At 37.0% G+C, this 21,660-nt stretch overlaps 1 protein-coding gene across 4 annotated transcripts in view; it reads right to left on the bottom strand.

Annotated features, from left to right (window-relative positions):
- The window catches only part of FAF1 (Fas associated factor 1), a 484,187-nt gene that overhangs the window by 93,996 nt on the left and 368,531 nt on the right, over positions 1–21,660 (bottom strand). The window lies entirely within an intron of this gene.

Raw genomic sequence — 21,660 nt, 5'->3', positions numbered from 1 at the left:
AAATATAGAATGCTTTAATAAGATCCAATTTAATAAAGTCTGTAAAAATAATGGACTTTTAATAACACAGGTCACAAAAGGCAAAACAGTGGAAATTCTGGGGACTAGCCACTGGTACTGGCTTATTAATTCTTAATTATGTTCATGAAAGGCAACTTAAATCGTGTGTTTTCTTATGCCTTATGATAATATTTTAGGTAACAACTCCTCTGAAATGTATGTTCTAGCTGATGAGCAAAATCCTGTTGTCACATGCATTAGAAGGTAAATCTATTTGAAAAGACAAACGGCATTAAAATGTCATGTGCTCAGATTCATTTGATAACCAAATTCAAAACAGAATCAAACCTCTTAATTTTTAAAGCCAATATATCTCTTGTCTATAGAAATTCATTCCAGAAATTTAGGCTGAATCCTCCACAAACCTGTCTTGTGACTACAGAAAGTAGACCATGTTAAGGGCCACTAGAACTGTCAGCAAGAGTGTCGACAAGTTAGCACCACCGCAATAAGTTCATTGGGAGGTAGTTTCATATTTACATTTAGAGCAGCAATAACCAGACCTCATGGCAATTTGAAATGACAAGGCCCTAAGAAATCCATTGTTGGCCATGAAATATCAGTGCTCCCATGAAAATTCAGATCTTCACATTCCAGAACTATTACACGATAAAAGGTGCTCAAGCAGCCTAAGCCTCTGGTACCAAATTTCACACCCATATAGCTTTAATTCATCAATAGAGATGTGTAGATCAGGACACTAGAAAGTTCGGATCTCTTTTTTTTTTTTTCTGCTCTTACGAAAATATTTGAAGTCAATCTTGATCCTGATTTGATCACTGCCAGCCTCTGAATTTATAGATGTCAAAAAACAGTTGGAATGTCATTCCCTACAAAAGGGAGAAAATAAGTCCTTGTTGCTTTCACACCAATGGATTAAGTGGATATCACACAGTAGATGCCCATCATAGCACTAGCCTCACAAGTGATATTAAATACTACCTAACCAGGATACCCCCAAAAAAGGAAGGGAGGAAAGAAGCCAGGAAGGAAGGAGAGAAAAGGAAGAAAAGAAAGAGAGAGGGAGGGAGGGAGGCAGGCAGGCAGACAGACTGGCTAGCTTAGTGGTTTAAAGAAATCAATTTCAAGATAATTTTGTCTCAAAATTGTGTACTTCCCAAATTGTCTGTTTATGAAAATGAGCTAGAAGAGAAAATAATTATGAAAATATAGGTATCTTATTGGGCTTAAATTAATATACAACAGAAATTTCAAACTTCACAAAACATATTCAAGAGAGATAGAGCCTTCAAAGGCACATTAGCTGTTCAATTAACTATAAAAAACAACAAAGTGATCAGTTTTTACCAGGTATTGACAAATCATTCTAATGTTTTGGAAGTAGCTGAGAAATACACAGGGATCCCGCAGCCAGTTGATGCTTTCTAGTGGCCTTAACTAACAATCTGTTCTAATCAAAGAGAGACTTTGTTAAAATTTTAATTAATCTAATTAATCTTCCTAAGATCTGAATCATGTTTACTTTGAGATTTTCAAATTACAATCATCGAGAGCCTGTAGGGCCGATGGACAGCCCCAAATTACAAAATTCCTACTTATGAGTTCCTTCCATTACAATTTACAAAAACTTCACAATGCAGATATCAAATCTTTCTCATGGCTGGGGACTCTGCTTCTTCCTCTCCACATCATTCACAGCACAAAGTTACCATTCACAGCACACTACCAACTGCAAAAATCCAATTCAAAACATTAGCACAAAAACAGACAAGGGAAAAACAAATTGTTTCAAGAGAAAAAAAATGTGGTTCTTATAACTGTGGCATTTTCTTCCTTTTTAAAGAGATAAAAGTGTGGCAGTGCATCTAATGGTGGCACCAACCTTGTCAGCCTAACTGCATATGGTGTTCATGAGAGTCAGGTGACATGAAGGGATAAATGGTTTCCACAGCAATTGGATTCCTGCAATCTCAAAACCAAAAGGGGAAGCAATGGCAACTGTTCTGTGGCAAGGAGAAATGGCTTTGTTTTTTAATTAAAAAAATTTGAATAAACGAAACAACTTACTCATCACATATTTGAGGAGAGGGAATAAGTTGCCAAATCAACCCCCAAAACCAAAAGCTAAAGTGACAAATTTGAAAAGACAAAGAACAAATGACCTCACTAAGAGGGTAAAATGAAGTTGGGAGGAAGGGGGCTAGAGAGGAAGGGGAAGAACAACGAAGTGTTGAGAAAATGAATGAGCAGAAAACAATTAATCACAAATCAGGTACAATAAAGCAACTCATTGGTCCCTGGGGGCTGGGTGGTGGTGGTGGTGGGGTTAGGGAGTGAGAAGTCTCAAACTTCTGCCTTGCTGAAGAAACAAAATATAATTAGTAGCTCATATTCACCAGTTCTTGTTATTAGAAATCCAAAATTAGAAAGATACAATCTTATCTTTTAATCTGAAGTTTGGGGAGAAAAATAAGCAGAGCATCTAATGGCTAGCATATATTAACCATTAGTAAAATTTTCAGTCTCTGAAGCATAGATCTTTTCTATCTTGCTAATGGAAACCAGGATTACTAATAAATCAGATATGGGAAAAAGTAATCTCATTTTAATTCAAAACAGGATATAGTTTAGTTTCTTTCAAAGTCACAATTAAACGAGTCACTGACTTTTACTAAGTTGTACTCCAACATTAAACATGTACTAAAGGAAACAGCAAATTAGGGGGAGAGTGGTGAAATTCTGCAAACATTTACTGACTACCTACAATATACCAGGTAATGTAAAAGGAGGCACACCTGCTAAAAAATGAAAGCCGAAAACTGCTAATGACTCTGTGGGAGGCTTCCTGATTATTACACTTCAGTATGACCTCCAAAGAAGCCTCGGATGTAAAATGGGAATAACACTTACTTTTAAAACACGTATTCTTGTAAGATACAAAAAGTTTACTCAGAATTATGCTCAAAATATGATATGCCCTTAGTATTGGTAGCTATCTTATTATTAATTGCATAATGATCTTTAACATTTTTATCACGACTACTTTCAGGATTAAAATGATAGCTTATATCGATGGGGCAATACTGAAAGATATTTTGCCTAGTAGAATTGTTGACTAAAAAAAAGTCACTGGTTTTATTTTCATTTAGAGAATGAAAGGGCAAGTATTGCTGTTTGGAAAGTAAGAAAATACATGGCGCTGCAGCTGTGCTATACTACAAACCTTTACACATTTAAAAGTGGATATTAGAGGCACAATACAGTTATACAGCTAAATCTGCTTTTCTAAACTTACTCATCTTTAATAAAAGAAAAATGAAATAAGAAAGTGGATACAGAACTAAAATAACTATTTTTTAATTAAGAAGTCTCTTCCCTTTAAACCAGACCAAATAGCAGTTTTTGCTACAGTAATAATCCTCATTACTTACACATATTCATTCATGTATGAGGGTTTTTTTTTTTTTTCATCATCAGTAGAAAAACCAGAACATAAGATAAAGGACCCTAGAGACCATCTACCTATCTAGGCAACACACAATTTTCCTTTCTTCCCCTTTTCACTTTAATAGGAAAATTAAAGCCAAGGTTCTTTAATGTGTGAAGTGAGACTTACCAAGTTACTAGCACTGCCAAGCACACCAAATCAGGTCAGCCAAACAGTTTTGTCTCCTAGCGCAACATCATTTCTGTGAGTCTGCAGTGCCTATCCAATTGTTCAGCTCATTTCTGGAGTTCCCATTGGGAATGACCTTCAGCATCCCTGGCACATGCCCCTTTGTCCTTTGAGGGTGGCTTTGATTTTTGTAAATAGTCTTACATCTGATTCAAACTGAGTTAGGTAGACAAGGTACATGATTAAGTTGGGAGACACATACAGGCAGCGATCTCCAAACTTTAATGGCTTAGGAATCACCTAGGGAGTTAAAAAATTTTTTTTTCAAGATTCATTCATTCATTCATTTTGAGAGAGAGAGTGCACAAGCGGGAAGGGCAGAGGGAGAGAGACTCCGAAGCAGACTCCACGCTGAGCACGGAGCCCAACATGGGGCTCAATCTCATGACCCTGAGATCACGATCTGAGCCAAAACCAGGAGTTGGTCGATTAACCAACTGCACCACCCAGATGCCCTTAGGGGGTTTATTCTAAAAGGCAAGTTCCTCAGCCCCATCCCTCAGAGATTCCGATTCAGTAAATCTGGAGAAAGGCCCAGGAAACTGCCTGTTTTAATAAGCTGCCAACCCACCCAGGTGATTCTGATTTAAGTGACCAATGGACCACACTGAGAAACACTGCTTTCAGGACACAGGACTGCTTTCCTTGTAAGGCTTTAAGCTGTCTCAGAATGCAGTTCTTTAAGAAGTTGTCCCCAAAATATTCTGGGCAATGGCAGCTTCAGTGGAGCATGTATCTATTCTCCTGAGGTGATGACCACATTGAAGATGTTAACTTTCTTTTTTTTTTTTTTTAAGATTTTATTTATTTATTCAACAGAGATAGAGACAGTCAGCGAGAGAGGAAACACAAGCAGGAGGAGTGGGAGAGGAAGAAGCAGGCTCATAGCAGAGGAGCCCGATGTGGGGCTCGATCCCATAACGCCAGGATCACGCCCTGAGCTGAAGGCAGACGCTTAACTGCTGTGCCACCCAGGCGCCCCTGAAGATGTTAATTTTCACTTGCTTCATTTGTGTAGGTGAGCTGCAATGCCTCTGTGAGACAAATAAAAATAAACCTTTAAAGCTATAGGTGATAAGAGAAAAACAAAGCAGGGGAGGGGAGGCTGCAATATAAAGTAGTCAGGGAGCACCTCACTGAAAAGCTGGTATTTGGTTAAAGACTCTAAAGAGGTGAAGGAGGATGTGAAACATGTATCTCTGGGAAGAGAATTCCAGGCAGAAAGAACAGCAAATACCAAGACCTTGAAGTTGGAGAGAGTACCTAGCATATTCTAAAGGTAAAAAGGAGGTTAGTACAGCTAGAGCAGAGTGAAGCATAAAAGACAAAACTGGTAATTTTGACTATTTCTATATGGTAAAAAGCAGCTTAATAAGGCCAAAAGGTAAATGATAAACAGGGGAAAAATTCTGAATTTCAAAGCACAGAAAAAGGGCTAATTTCCCTAAAATACAAAGAACTCTTATACAGCAATAAGGAAAAGATCAAAAAACAATGTATCAAGACAGCTCCCAGAAATGGAAATAGTAGTGGCTCATAAATATGTGAAAAGATACTCAAAATAACTCATAATGGGGCGCCTGGGTGGCACAGCGGTTAAGCACCTGCCTTCGGCTCAGGGCGTGATCCCGGTGTTGCGGGATCGAGCCCCACATCGGGCTCCTCCGCTGTGGGCCTGCTTCTTCCTCTCCCACTCCCCCTGCTTGTGTTCCCTCTCTCGCTGGCTATCTCTGTTAGGTAGATAAATAAAATCTTAAAAAAAAAAAAAACTCATAATGAATTAACTTCTAATGAAAGCTACACTAAGAGGGACCCCTGGCTGGCTCAGTTGCTGGAGTGTGCAACTCTTGATCTTGGGGTTGTGAATTCCAGCCCCACACTGGGTGTAGAGATTGCTTAAATAAATAAATAAACTTAAAAAAAATAAAGCTACACTATGAAACTATTTTTCATCTGTCAAATTAATAAAGCAAGGTTATAGGGAAACAGGCACTACTGCACACTGTTAGTCGGAGTGAAATTGGTACCAACTCCCTTGTAGGCAATTTGCCAGCATCTATGAAAATTAACAGTGCACACATACCCTTTTTTTCTTCCAACTTTTTATTTAAATTCCAGTTAATATACAGTGTAATATTAGTTTCAGGTGTAGGATTTAGTGATTCATTACTTACATACAGCACCCAGTGCTCATCACAAGTGCCCTCCTTAATACCCATCATCCATTTAACCCATTTTTCGCCCACCTCCTCTCCACCCACCCTCACTTTGTTCTCTATAGTTAAGAGTCTGTTTTATGGCTTGCCTCCCCCCCACCACGCCTATATTCATCTGTTAAAGAATGAACACATAGTCTTAACCTAGTACTCCTACAGCTGGGAATTTAGTCTAGATATATTTTCATGTGGGAAATCATCTATGTGTACTGTTGCTATCGAATTGTGATAGCAGAATATTGGATGTCCATTTGTAGGATCTTATTAAATAAATTATAGTATCTTATGGAATTTAAAGGGGTGATATTTAGCCACAAAACTTTATGTTTTGTTCTTTATGAACTAATATGGAATACCTTTAACATATAATGTTAGTGGAAAAAGCAGGGTGTTGAGTAGTGTTTACCATTTGTGTAAAACTGGGGAAAAGTAAGTATATATTCGCTTGTTTATATATAAAATAATCTCTGGATGGATAAATAAGAAACTTGTAACAGTGCCTCTGGGGAGGGTAATTTAGAGTCAGGGGTAAGTACAAGACTTTTCATTTCCTTCCTTTTTATGCCTTTTGAGTTTTGATTAACGTGAATATATAAGCCAGTCATGAAATAAATATCAAATTTGAAAGATAGTAAGTCCGTTATAAAAATAAAGAAAAACTGCATGTAATATCAATTCCATATACATTTTTAAAATTTAAATTCAGTTAATTAACATATAGTGTATTATTAGTTTCTGAGGTGGAGTTCAGTGATTCATCAGTTGTATATAGCATCCAGTGCTCATTACATCACATGCCCTCCTTAATGCCCATCACCCGGTTACCCCATCCCCCACACCCCACGTCCCTCCATCAACGCTCAGTTTGTTTCCTATGGTTAAAAGTCTCTTATGGTTTGTCTCCCTCTCTGACTTCGTCTTCTTTTATTTTTCCCTCCCTTCCTCTATGCTTCTCTGTTTTGTTTCTTAAATTGCACATGAGTAAAATCATATGGTAATTGTCTTTCTCTGATTGACTTATTTCGCTTAGCATAATACCCTCTAGTTCCATCCACATCGTTGCAAATGGCAAGATTTCTTTTTTTTCTTTTTGATGGCTGAATAATATTGCATTACATATGTGTGTGTGTGTGTGTGTGTGTGTGTGTGTGTGTGTGTCTCTTCTTTATCCATTCATCTGTCGACAGACATCTGGACTCTTTCCATAGTTTTGCTATTGTGGGCATTGCTGCTATAAACATTGGGGTGCAGATGCCCCTTCAGATCACATTTGTATCTTTGGAGTCTATAGTTGACAGTGCAATTGCTGGGTGGTAGGGTAGCTCTATTTTTAGCGTTTTGAAGAACCTCCATACTGTTTTCAGAGTGGCTGTGCCAGCCTGCATTCCCACTGGCAGTGTAAGAGGGTTCCCCTTTCTCCATATCCTCACCAACATTTGTTGTTTCCTGACTTGTTAATTTTAGCCATTCTGACTGGTGTGAGGTAGTATCTCACTGTGGTTTTGATTTGTATTTCCCTGAAGCTGAGTGATGTTGAACCTTTTTTCATGTGTCTGTTGGCCATTTGTAGGTCTTCTTTTGAGAGATGTCTGTTCATGTCTTCTGCCCATTTCTTGACTGGATTATTTGTTCTTTGGGTGTTGAGTTTGGTAAGTTCTTTATAGATTTTGGATACTAAGCCTTTATCTGATAAAACATTAGCAAATACTTTCTCCCATTCTGTAGGTTGTCTTTTGGTTTCATTGACTGTTTCCTTTGCTGTGCAAAAGCTTTTTATCTTGATGGAGTCCCAACAGCTCATTTTTGTCTTTGTTTCCCTTGCCTTTGGAGATGTGTCTAGCCAAAAGTTGCTGTGGCCAAGGCCACAGAGATTGTTGCTTGTGTTCTCTTCTAGGATTTTGATGGATTCCGGTCTCACATTTAGGTCATCCATTTTGAGTCTACTTTTGTGTATGGTGTAAGAAAATGGTCCAGTTTCATTCTTCTGCATGTGGCTGTCCAATTTTCCCAATACCATTTGTTGAAGAAACTGTCTTTTTTCCATTGGATATTCTTTCCTTCTTTGTTGAAGATTAGTTGACCACAGAGTTGAGGGTCCATTTCTGAGTTCTCTATTCTGTTCCATTGATCTATGTGTCTGTTTTTGTGCCAGTATCATACTGTCTTGGTGATTATAGCTCTGTAATATAGTTTGTAGTCTGGAATTGTGATGCCACCAGCTTTTCTCTTCTTTTTTGACTTTTCTTTGGCTCCTTGGGGTCTTTTCTGGTTCTATACAAATTTTAGGGTTGTTTGTTCCAGCTCTCTGAAAAATGTCGACGTATTTTAACAGGAACTGCATTGAACATATGGATTGGTCTGGGAAGCACAGACACTTTAACAATGTTTATTCTTCCAATCCATGAGCATGGAATGTCTTTCCATTTCTTTGTGTCTTCCTCAATTTTTTTCATGAGTGTTCTCCAGTTTTCAGAGTATAGATCCTTTACCTCTTTGATTAGGTTTATTCCTAGGTATCTGATGGTTTTTGGTGCAATTGTAAATGGGATTCCTTAATTCTCTTTCTTCTCTCTCGTTGTTAGTGTATAGAAATGCAACTGACTTCTGTGCACTGATTTTATATCCTGCCACTTTGCTGAATTCCTGTATGAGTTCTAGCAATTTTGGAGTGGAGTCTTTGGGTTTTCCACATACAGTATCACAATTCCATAAACTTTTAACACAATGTTAATCACATTTGTCTATCTCTTATTGGTCTTTTGTTCAAATATATCTTTTCATTTTTGTAGTAATCACTGTATGAATGAATACAATCTTTCAGCCTTCTATGCAATAGTAATTGAGCTGGCATGTTATGTAATTGTTTGAATACTCCATTGAGTAGACATATACATTGCTATATTCATAACTATTCATCTACTGCTAGATTTTTCTTTCTAGTTTTTTATCATCATAAATAATATTGGAATAAATAACCAGAAGTCTTTCCTTAAGATAAAAAGTCTATATAGTGGAATTACAGGGTAAAAGGTAGAATCATTTAATGAGTATTGATCCATATTATCAATATGTATCAATCGTTTCCTAAAAGGATGGTAAAATGTCTCTCCATGAAAATGCAAACACTGTATGCATGTTAGAACACAGCCAAACTAAAGGCAAATTTAAGAAAACACAGGTGAGATTTTGGGAAGATTTAATCTAAAATGCATCCCTCACCTGTCTGAGGTTTATTAGACTTCCCAGTAACAGTAAACTGTTAAATTGTCTCAATTGATTAGTAGTCAGAGTTTTAAAAAAACCAATTAACCTCTTAATTTATCTCCTTATTTCACTCAAGTGAAAAGGCTTTGAGGCACTGACAGTTTAATGACTACAGGGTCATTATTTATACTAATTTTTTAGAAGGACAATAATCATGAATAGGTAATTGGCTTTTTCTCACCACCAGTAAGAACATAAGCATTTATTTTAAGTACCCTGTATAAATCTTAGTTGGGAGGAATAACAGAGAATATCTAATCCAATCTCTTATCAAATGCAAAACTTCCTCCTCTAGCAATGAAAAGAGAAGATTCATTTTCCAGGAGCTGTATAAGAGAGCAAATTTATGTTAAATGATAGATACTATTTCTTCTGTGTTCTGCCTTTTACCAATCAATCAATATTTAGGAGGGCCTACTAAATAGATGACCAGATAAATCATGGTTTCTGTCCTTAAGATACCAAGGATATTTTGGGTTTGGTAAATCAAGGCCCATAAACAGGAAACATAATCCGATATTTAACTCGGGCCTGGATTTACTGGTTCAGATAAAGTGATGGAGAGAATCAGAGAAGGGAATGGGAGCCCAGAAGTCAGGGAGAACTTTGTGTTCCATGATGGTACTCCTGGACTGCTATTACAAGGACAGGAATCATCCCTTATTCACCTCTGTGCTCCTAACACCTAGTGATTAATTATATTGTTACATATGCCGATTCAGCTTTGGTAACTTACATCTCCACCATAACAATGTTGATCATACTACTTTCCTTTTCCTTTTCCAACCACTTCTGAAATCAATTTAATTAAGACAGCTGGCATGAATTATCATGGTCTCTAAGGGCTCTTCCACTGTGCTTCTATCAACTGTAGGTCATTTGGACCCTCAAAATAAGCAAGTATTGGTCCACAAGTTCATGACTTTAAGCTTCCCTTCTGATTTTTTAGCATACTGCAGTAAAATTTCATCTTGTCACCACTCACTGACTGAAAATGTGATTTAAAAGAGGTGTAAAATATTCAAACATTAACATAATAGGTGTGCCTGGGTGGCTCAGTCTGTTAAGTGTTGGACTCTTGGTTTTGGCTCAGGTCATGATCTCATGGGTTGTGGGATCAAGCCCCACACTGGGCTCTGTGCTCAGTGCGGAGTCTCCTTAAGATTCTCTGTCCCAATAATGAATCATGGAACACTACATCAAAAACTAAGGATATACTGTATGGTGACTAACATAACATAATAAAAAAATTATTAAAAAAAAAAAAGATTCTCTCTCCCTCTTCCTCTGCCCCTTCCCCCCCCCGTTTTCTCTCTCTCAAAAAAATAGTCTTTAAAAATTAGCATATTAAAGAAAGTAGGAATTATTGCAAGAAGCATAATTCTGTAGGAAGAACAGACTTAGGCATCAAATAAACCTGATTTTGTCACTTACTGGTTGTTTCTTTGGATAACTTAATTGTTCTGAGCCTTGGCTTTCTCATATATAAATTGAAGATAATGATACCTGTTTTCAGAATTGGTCTGCAGATTACTTAACATTCTTTATCCTTTCTTTTATGTGCTTCAGAACCAAAATCAGTTTTTTCTTTATCCAACCCCCCCATTCCCAAAATTAAGGATATGGCAAAATGTTTCTTAATAAATTATAACAGCAGTATCAGACTGACACCACTAAACAAGGAGTTATGCTTAGCACCATGTTTGGCACTGTATTGTATTGCTTTATAACTTCCACAGTATGCATTAGCATCCTTGTAACATAAGATCATGCCCCAGTCTAGGGTAGAGATTTGAAGATAGCTATTTTTTCATATTGTCATGTTCCCTGATTTTTTCCTCCTGCTGCAAAATTTGGAGACTTTATAATTTTATTATTATCTAAAAACTTTTCAGCATGATTTATTTCCAAGTTGGTTGGCTTTTCTTGGAACATTGACATTTATACATAATTTCTTTATGCATTTGATTATTTATTTATTTTTTTAAAGATTTTATTTATTTTTTTAAGATTTTATTTTAAGATTGCATTTGATTATTTTTTTAAGATTTTGAGATAGATTTTATTTATTTATTTATTTTTTTTAGATTTTATTTTTTTAAGATTTTTATTGCGATGCATTTGATTATTTATTTATTTTTTTAAGATTTTATTTGAGATAGGGAGCGAGAGCAAGAGCAAGAGAGAGATCACGAGCAGGGGGGAAGGGTAGAGGGACTCCCCAGTGAGCAAGAAGCCCAATGGAGGACTGGATCCCAGGGTCCTGGGATCATGACCTGAGCCGAAGGCAGGTGCTTAACCAACTGAGCCACTCAGGCGCCCTGTTCATGTTTTAAAAAGTTTTTATTTAAATTACAGTTAGTTAACATACAGTGTAATATTAGTTTCAGGTGTACAATATAGTGATTCAACACTTCCATACAATACCCAGTGCTCATCACAACAAGTGTACTCCTTAATCCCCATCACCTATTTGGCCCATCTCCCACCCCCCACCCCCACCTCCATCCTAATGGATAAAAAAAAAAATGTGGGAGAGTATAAGCAGAAATCTCATACGTAGGAAGAAAGTCTTTAAAAGATGAATGACCAATAGTCCAATATATTAGCATCTCAGTCACTCATTAAAGCTTTCAAGGAAGAAACGATTATAGTATAGCACTTAGCAAAGGCTCACTCAAGACAGCTGATGTGTGACAAAGAGAACTGAATGGACAGGTTGACTACATAGGCTTTTCCTTTAAGTTCTATACCAGCTATGAGTCAGATCATCAAAAAGTAATATTTAAGGACCATATCACCTAAGCTCCCTAAAAATATTACCATTACTTAAAAAATATTTAATACAAAGCCCTCTGCTTCTAGAGGATTGATATAAGAAACATCTATTTAAGTTTAAAATAATCTGTCGTATGCAAAACAACAGCAGAAAATAATCGTCTATTTTATCTCTTAAATGACTCTCAAGTAGACAATCATGCAAAAAAATTCTCTCTTGAATTCAGTGCCAGGAAACCTTGAGATGAACTGGTAATTCTTTTTTATTAGTCAATGAGAACTATAAACAGTAAACTGTAAACTCCAGGACATAACTGTACCTGGCATGTAGTAGAAACTCAATAAATACATATATTGGATGGATAGATGAATAAATGAGGATATGCCTATCACATTTCCTTTTTCTCCTAAGCTGCCAGAATTACAGAGCTGAATTCAGTGTTTATGTACAAAACTTGAGTTACCTCAGGTGTTTATAATATTTAATGGATGGATAAGTTACTGAACAAAGAAATGGATAGGTAGCAGAATAAATGGGTCAGTAAAAAGCTAGCATGAATGATGATAAAAACGACTATCATCTGAGGAACCTGCCTCCCTAAAGACAAGCAAATGCCATGAGTTTCAAAAAGTACAGATCAGTAAACTTGACCTCAGTCCTCTACAAAAGCTAAAAAAGTCACTTAGACAAATGGCTTATGAATAATTAGAATACTGCAGTGATGACTAGGAGGCAGCATGGGTTATTAAGAACATGATAAACCTAACTAACTATGAGGTTAGCAGGCTGAGAACTCACTAGCATTCCTTAAGCTTCGACTATCTGGACTCCAGTAAGAAGTGATGAGGTATCTCAAAGTATCCCTCAGGGTAAGATTCAGAAATGTAGGCTAAGTGGGATAAATCCTTTGTCACGGAGAAACTGAACCTGTAGAGTGCTACCAAAATGGAGATGGTTTCAAACAGCTTACCATTTGGCTTTGTCAACCTTCTCATAAATGTCTGAGATAAAGAAATAAAATATACATATATAGATAAAATGCACTGAGCACTTACTCTGTGCCAGACTTTTCAAAAATCAATTATCCCACTTATTTCTAACAACAACTCTAAGGGATGTAGTTTTTAATCTCCATTTTCCAATACAGAAACTGCAACTTAGAGACAAGCAACTTGCTTGTCACTATGGTGGCCTACAGGCATAGCTAAAATTCCAATTCTAGTTTGACTAAATCCAAATTAATCCATACTCAACCATTACACTGTTTCGCATTTTTATATTATCCAACAAGTAATTATTGAGTATTGCAGTAAGAAACAAAGTGAAGAAGATTGATGTAATTTTTGCCCTTAGGAATCTTACATTCTAATGGAATGTAGAAAACAAAATTTTAATAAGCAAAATAGCAGCTTATTATGAAAAGTTCTAAGAGAGTTCTATGAAAGAGAATGATGGTGAAGAAGCTTTCTCTAAAAAGGTTCAACAGGCCTTTGTGAAAAGTAGACATTTACATTGAGACCTGAAGAAAGAAAATTAAGAGTCATTTCTATCTAATGACTTCTGTTTTCTTAGTCAACTAATGAGGACAGCTGGGAAAGGGAGAAGCGAGGGACATAAGACGTTTAATGAATGAGTAGTAGTATGAAATAGCCATCTTATCTGAGGAAAGAAAAACTAGATCACAGTAGGCTTGCTCAGCATTATTGTGTACTTGCTTGAAGTTTGTGTGTATTTAGAAAAAAATTAGTGCGACTGTCTCCAGCAGTGTTCAAGTGCAAGGGCATAGGCACAGAGAAGGTAAATAGTTGGCTCAACAATGGAGGGAGACAGAGGTGAGGGAATTTAAGATATTTAAGATATTACAAGGAACTGATAATGATGGACCTTTAAATCTAAATAGGACAAAGAGGGAAATGAAGACTGGAGACAGAAAAGGGTAGATAAGTAAAGTGGTGGGGTCAACAGATTAGAGGACATAATGATACAAAAAAAACTTTAGCAATTGAGCAAGTAAGATAGGAAGTGTTGGTCAGAGCCAGGTGCTTGAAATCAAAATATATGAGGTGATAAAGCTTCTCTTGATGACCACATCCAAGTATGGTAAATAAGGAGAAGAAAAAAATTTTTCTGGAGTCAGATATGTCTAGGAACAGACAGGATTATCAAGAATGGTAACAGTAGTTACAGGAGTTACAACATCATTTGTGAGTGATAACTCTTGGGAGAGTTAATAGAATCTGAACTTTAAAAGATACTGTCAGTCACCTGCATTAGTAGAGAATGGCAGAGATCTAGTTTAATAACAACCCAGACCCAGCCCATTCTCAGCAGCCTCATTTCTGAAAAACCAGTGGGGGATTTTAGTTGACTACCTCAAGTCAATAGGAGCCAATAATAAACTTACAGAACAGAGCGGAGCACAGCATGAGATCAGCCTGCTCTGGAGCACTATGCTCGATTTTGGGCACCTTCGCACGGGCTGGCTCTAGATACCCTAGCACATCAGAAACGATGGAAATAAACATACTTGGTAAGAAAAGGCAAGAAAAATAGGGTAAACAAGATAGCTGTGGTTAGACTGACAAAGGACTGTAATGCAGAACAGAAGTTAGGCTTACTAAAACCCAAGTTAGGCTTATTAATTCGAAACTAGAACCAAAAGGGAGAAAGTTGCAGAAGCCCTCCAGAGGAAGCAGCACTGTAGCAAAAACCTTTTCTGGCTTTTAGAGTAGCTCAAAAATACATTACCTTTTGAAGCTTTAACTTCCTTGTCCTTAGCAGTATTCAGGTAGCAACTGTAGTAACATCAGTTAAGCACATTATGAGGAAAAACACCTGCATGGCTGCAAACTGATGTTGAGTATACCTCTCTAACCTGCAACTCTAAGATTTAGTGAATCCCATGTTTATTTGTTCCTTGTGCAAAAGGTCCATGTGTTATATTTCTCTTATAACCCCCACAAGGTTTTGCACACAGTTATTCAGTACATTTTCATTGTTGAATAATTCAGCCTGACAAGGTCATGGGGCAAGAAGCATTATGAAGCAGAAAAGCATAGGTTGATTTGGGATTTATATCTGGTACAACCATTTACATGACCTTGGGTAAATTACAGAACTTCTCTGAGCCAAAAATAGTTTCCACATATGTGGTTGGACCTTTGCTATCTACCCTGCAGAACTGTAGTTAAATGAGGTAATGTATATACAGTGTGGATTAAACAAGCTCATATATAGAAAGTCTAGCACATAGTTGGTTCAATCATTGCAGTTACTGTGTGTTTTCATTTTTTAAAAAAGCAGTAATGATAGTCTTGTTCTAAGCTACTGATACTCTCTCAGTAGAAGCTCCTGTCAAAAATGGCATGAGCTGGGGCGCCTGGGTGGCTCAGTCGTTAGGCGTCTGCCTTCGCCTCAGGGCGTGGTCCCGGTGTTGTGGGATCGGGCCCCACATCGGGCTCCTCTGCTGGGAGCCTGCTTCTTCCTCTCCCACTCCCCCTGCTTGTGTTCCCTCTCTCACTGGCTATCTCTCTCTGTGTCAAATAAATAAATAAAATCTTAAAAAAAAATGGCACGAGCTTGGAGAACAGTTCTAAGGGTAAGGAAGCTATCTTTATTGGTGAGAGGCAGAAAATGATTGTGGCTTCCTTAGCTACACTCCACTAAGGTCACTCTAATTAAATCATCACAAACTGGTAAGGGCAGTATGCTATAATCTACTTACATACTTTACTAACATTTATTTTAAAAATGAAATCTTGCTTACTTCTCTTTTTTCTATTGAAAACAATTGTGTCCAAGTCATCAGAAAGAGAATTTTAGAGATAAAGGTCAAAGGTCTTAGGTCAAATAGATCAGCTGTCAGCGCCCTCTTCCCCAGTTTTCATTGATGGAAAAAAAAAAGATTTGGAAATGTTATATCATTTGCCTAATATTTCTTTGTTCATACTCCCAGACCGACTGAGTCCCACTTCCTAATTGTTCTACATTTTATGAATGAGGTCTGACTATCTGTATAAACAATGAGAAAATAGTTTATCATAGTCTTTCAAGAACAGCAACCGACATATTTAAATGTGTGTAGGTTTTGCCTTAAAAACTAAGTAAAAGTTAATACTTACATAGCTTTCATAATAGCCAAATAAATTTTTGTTGCTGTGGTTGTTTATTTGGGAGCTGCTCAGAGCCACCAACACCTGATTTGATACTGGGTTGGAAATATAATTTCTCAGATTGAGATACAGCAATTAAAACTTCTTTATTGTTCATATAAGCTTCCTTCATTCTTTCCTTAGTTGAGATGTGCAGAAAAGAATGTTAAAGAGGACTTTCTTGGTGCTGATCATGCATTGAGGAAAAGAAAAATACATGGAAGGAGTCTGTTTAGAAGGATTCTTTAAATTGTTGCTGTGGCTACAGATTGAGTCAGCCAATAGTAGATAAATTAACAGAAGGCTTTTTACAAAAATCCCTAAGGTTAGCCCATTATTTGTTAATAATATAAAACTATTTTGTCACTTTTCTCTATTACTATAATGCAGTCAAGTTCAAAGACACAAACATAAGCTTGAGGAAAGGATACCAAATCTATTTCCTAATGAATTACCCAAACACATAAGAAACAGGATTCCACCTGACTCCCCAGTTTCAGACTGACAGTTATTTCCTCTTTCAATTTTTGGTGGTATATTTAGCAGATTAGATAATTGGGCACTAAAACCTCTTTGAGTATCTATGTAGACTGACAGGAAAATGCTGGAAAAATGTCAGAGGAACAAGTTTCCATAGTTTAATATGACTGAACTGACAAGTTTCCATTATAATTTTTCTGAGTGTATTACCATCAGTATTTATGGAAGAGGAGAACTGTACTACTGATTTAAGTGGCACAGATGATATGATCAGTAAAAACTCTTCAGAAACAACCAGGAATATAAAAATTATTAATTCTAACAAAGCAGTTAAGAAAAAAAATAAATCTCTTGAGATCTTTTCAATTCTAGGCAAGAAGAAAGGCAAAAGCCATGATGGGGTATATATTACTTAAAAAAATGGTATTTCATTTTGGAGATGTCTTATTTTTAGAATTTGTTTCATTAGATAACTCATGTTTTTTATTCTATATAAACAATGGATTAAAAATCTCTGGCAGTCATATTTATTTGAATCTGTATATTCTAAAATACTAGGATAACTAGCTATTGGGAGTGAATACTTGCAAAGAACTGTACATTAATTTAGAGAGTCAAAGAACGGGAAAAAATTCAACAGAGCACAAAGACTTGGCATTAAGCTGAACCTCCGTACATCTTGAGAAGGCAATCATTCTTTTAATTCTGTGACTCTTATAATCAAGATACTTCGAATATTCAAAACACAAAGGGCTTAGCAGAAAGACCAAGGAGAATACCAAAAGAGTAACAAGAAAGGTCTAGTGCATGAGAAAAATAAGATGTAATAAAAACTTACAGTATTGTTCTTTTGGACTGTCTTGTCAACAATGATCACTTTTGTATTGTTCTTTTCTAACACTAGTTTTCACATAGACTGTGAAAACACACAGAAAACTGTATCTGAGTTAAACGCACATTTCCTAAACAGCAATAATTCGATTAATGTCAAGGAAAAATACATAGCTTGCTTCAGACTTAATGCAGGCATCACCAGACAGTTATGACTGTAGTGCTAAGTAGTAGTGTGCGAAGTATCCAAATCAGAGTAAAAAAGGCTTCCCAACTAGTCATTTCAAACCCAAAAGAACATTTTAAAAAGGATAATCTTCTATTTTAAAAAGAGTAAAGTATTATAAACAGTTTAGCCATCATCTATATACAGACCGGCTTATTCTCAATCGTAAGAGGCCATCACCTTTTATCCTCCCCTCTTTCCCTTCCTTTCAGTACTATTAGAAAACTATTCGCAAGTGCACCCTTGGACAATGCTGAGCAGTAATTATGACTTGCTGACAAAGAGATATGAACAATTACGGAGCCCATTTTGAAACCCTACACTAATAAAGTCATTAGATGCTGCCCTTGCCATGATCCTTCTAAAAGCTTCTGAAGTTACAAGAACACACGGCATTGTTTGCAGGGACAATTGCTGCTGGCAGAACGCAAACCTTGAGTTAAACCATGCTGCAAATTGATCTTGACATTCTGTTAAGACCGCCACTAAAAATCAAAAGCAGAGGAGAAAAGGAGAAAATGAGTGGGTAGGATGTAATCATGGAACAGGAGGGGTTCCTCCTCACCTTCTCTCCTCCCTCTTCACAAAACAAACCAGGGAGAAAATGACAAACTCTCCTGGTGTTTTGGAACCTTTATTTTAAAGCATTAATTAAGCCCTTGACCTGGGATGTTTAGGATGACAATACATTTCCTTTAAAAGTATTGGAAGAAAAATGCAGCACAAAGGGAATAAAGAAGTTTGGGGAAAATTATATGGAAATCTGGCATGAGGGCTCTTACAAAGTCTTGGTTCCCTGACCACAACATATCCATCTGTTTTATCAGCTACTTTTGCAGAATCCATATCTGCTCCTAGGGTAGCAGCTGGAAATTAACACTCCTTGTGTCTCCCACGCAGACCCCACACCTGGGCTATATTTGCTGGATCAAATGGAGGTGTAGGGTTAGAGTAACATGGTCATCTAGGCTTCAGCCAGGCATGAAGCACTGAGCAGTTTGGAATTAAGGGTATGCCACTGTGAATATGGCTAATTACTGAGATGGAAAGTGCGGGTGAAGACAGCCTACTGATAATAAGAGCTTTAAGTCAATTAACTCTTGCCAAAGATTAAGTAATGTGGAAAACTATCACTTGAATATTAAGGCTAACAAGTACCTGTCAGCATAGCAGCAGAAGTTTACAGTGATCTGAAATACTGCACCCAAGGGCATTAAGTTCAAAAGCTAATATTAACAGGCAATAGAATTCTGTCTGTGAACACTGGTACTAACTGTGTAGGCAAAATTTAATGTAACACTCTGTATATGTTACATGCAACCTGTGTAACTGTCAGCAATTCCTAGGTAACTGTTTGCAGCTACTCAGAACATTGCTTAGAAATAGTGTGCAATGCCTGATTTAACATTTTGTAGCATGTATGCTGATGTGCTAAACATTTGCATCTCAGAAACTTCCATATAAGCAACTCATAGCTGGCTTGTCACCTCAGTTGGCACTATCCTAGTCAAATTCAATGTTTAAGTTTTCTAGAATTAAATCATCTAAACCAGTACCTATACTGGATGAATGGAGACATTTGCCTTGTGGGCCCTCTTGGTCAGAACAAGAGATACACATTAACCCACTTATTATTGGTGGTTTAGTGTGCCACATGTCATGTAGCTTTCCTTGATGAAACAACTATAGCCCAAAACAGAGCTTCACACCAAGGGCACCCATGTGCCAATGTTCCCATGTATCCAATAGATGTCCAAATAACTCTAAGAAAGGGAAGGAAATTAACAGTTATTGTGCTAGTGCTTTATATAGTACTATCTACATTTAATTCAAATGGTGCCCAAATGGAACTTGTCTGGCTCTTTGGCACATGTCATCATGTAGCCAGACTAGCACTCTGGTTCTATGGACATGTTTACTTTAATCAGTGCCATCACCATTGCAGAAGGCTCAGAATACCATCCCAGAATGGCCCAATCTGAGGGGCCAATTGTCTGAGGGCTGTCAGAGACTTAGTGAGTCTGGGGAAGAAACTTTGAAACCACTGGATGAACTCATCTAGGCTAGAATTCAAGTCTCTTTCCAGATGGTGTGTGGGTACCTGGTACACAGAGCACAGGCCACAATATTCTAAAGTGGTCCAGGGGCAGCAAAAAACAAAGTACCTGGTCTGGACATTGTTAGTTCATTCTACAAGGAAAATGAAGGCTTTTGATTTATTAGTCCTATTAATGGCTATGGGGGAAGATCACACAATTAGAGTCGTACAGCAGCATTTGCATACCCTTTCCACTACCCAAGCTGGTCTCTCTCATTATTCAATAGGACTACTAGAGATTATTTGTTTATTTTTCAATATAACACTGACTTTTTCAAAGGCACTGTGTAACACATTGAGATTATAGACATAGCTCCCTCGGGGAGCTAACAACCTAAGAGGGAGACAGACAATAACCATACAGTGTAATGAATTCCATCAATACAGGTTAGTATATGGATATTATGGGAGCATAAAGAATGTGCATTTTAAGTCAGACTGAGAGGCAAGAGAAGAATGGTCAGTGACAAGGCTTCTTAGACGTGATACCTGTCCTGAATTTTAAGAAATTAGTCAAGCAGAGAAAGACAATTATCATATGGTTTCACTCATTTATGGAACATAAGAAATAGGAAGATCGGTAGGAGAAGGAAGGGGAGAATGAAGGGCGGGTAAACAGAAGGGGGAATGAACCATGAGAGACTGTGGACTCTGGGAAACAAACTGAGGGCTTCAGAGGGGAGGGGGGTGGGGGATTGGGATAAGCTGGTGATGGGTATTAAGGAGGGCACGTATTGCGTGGTGTACTGGGTGTTATATGCAAATAATGAATCATGGAACACTGCATAAAAAACTGGGGATGTACTGTATGGTGACTAATGTAACAAAATAAAAATTATTAATAAAAAAAAGAAAAAAATTATTCTTTTATAGCACAAGCATTTGTTCACTAATAGTAGACTGTCCTTAAATATATCTTTATTATTAAATCCATGATGGTTTTCTACATGTTTCTACATCCAAAACAGTATCTGCTTTCTGCTCCATTGTCTGCCTATAAGCATATGCCAATACTGGGATGAATCATTACAAAACTACTGCTTGGGATCTGTCCGTCCCTGCTGCTTGACCTTAATCCTCAATCTGGTTCAGACCATATATGATTACATTAGCTGGCCAGGGCCCCCTCCTCCACAATTACGTAAACCACTGATCCTTCACTTCTGATACTTAATTATGAGGCTTAAAATACCAACATTCTTTTATAAAAATAGCAAGTATCTACAACCCAATAAAGTAGGAATGCTGCTAATGTAAAAACCTCTAAATAAAAAGAACAAAACTTTTAATTTCATGTTTCTGTGTGTCATTTCTTTCAAGTACTTCCTTGGCCCACTCAGGTAGAGTAACTCCCTATGAATTTCACCTGTACTCCCAAAGCACCTTGTGCGTACTTCATATTACGTATTAGCTCTATGTCTTCCTACTAGACTATGAGTATTTTGAGCATTAAGCACTATGTCTTTTTCATCTTCTCACCCTCAGTGCAAAGCACCATTCCTGGTTCACATGAAATATTTAGTAAATGTTTACTCAATGAATAAACATGAAGGAAATATATGTTTCTTAAGATATCTTTTTAGCCACTTTCAGAAGTGATTTGCAGGATCTCCTTGTTTACTATTATCTGTTTTTAGCTCTTTCATTTACACTTATACCCTACTGTTTCTTTCAGGATCATTGTTCAGACGGATATTTAGGAAATTATACCCTCTAGCACTTAAGACTAAAAGGGCTTACTGCCTACTGCTTTAAGAAAGAATGGACCTGAATTCCAAGTAGACATGGCAGCCAACAAGACTGTACAGTTTTCCAGGAAAGAAGCCTACATTTAGATATATACTACTGAAATTATAAACATATTCTTTAGTGGAACTGGATGCATACATTCATTTGCCAAATGCTTACTGAATTTCTT

Source organism: Ursus maritimus, unplaced genomic scaffold, assembly GCF_017311325.1.
Source record: "Ursus maritimus isolate PB19 unplaced genomic scaffold, ASM1731132v1 scaffold_12, whole genome shotgun sequence".
NCBI classification, from domain to species: Eukaryota; Metazoa; Chordata; class Mammalia; order Carnivora; family Ursidae; genus Ursus; species Ursus maritimus.
This window is presented reverse-complemented; position numbering and strand designations above follow the sequence as displayed.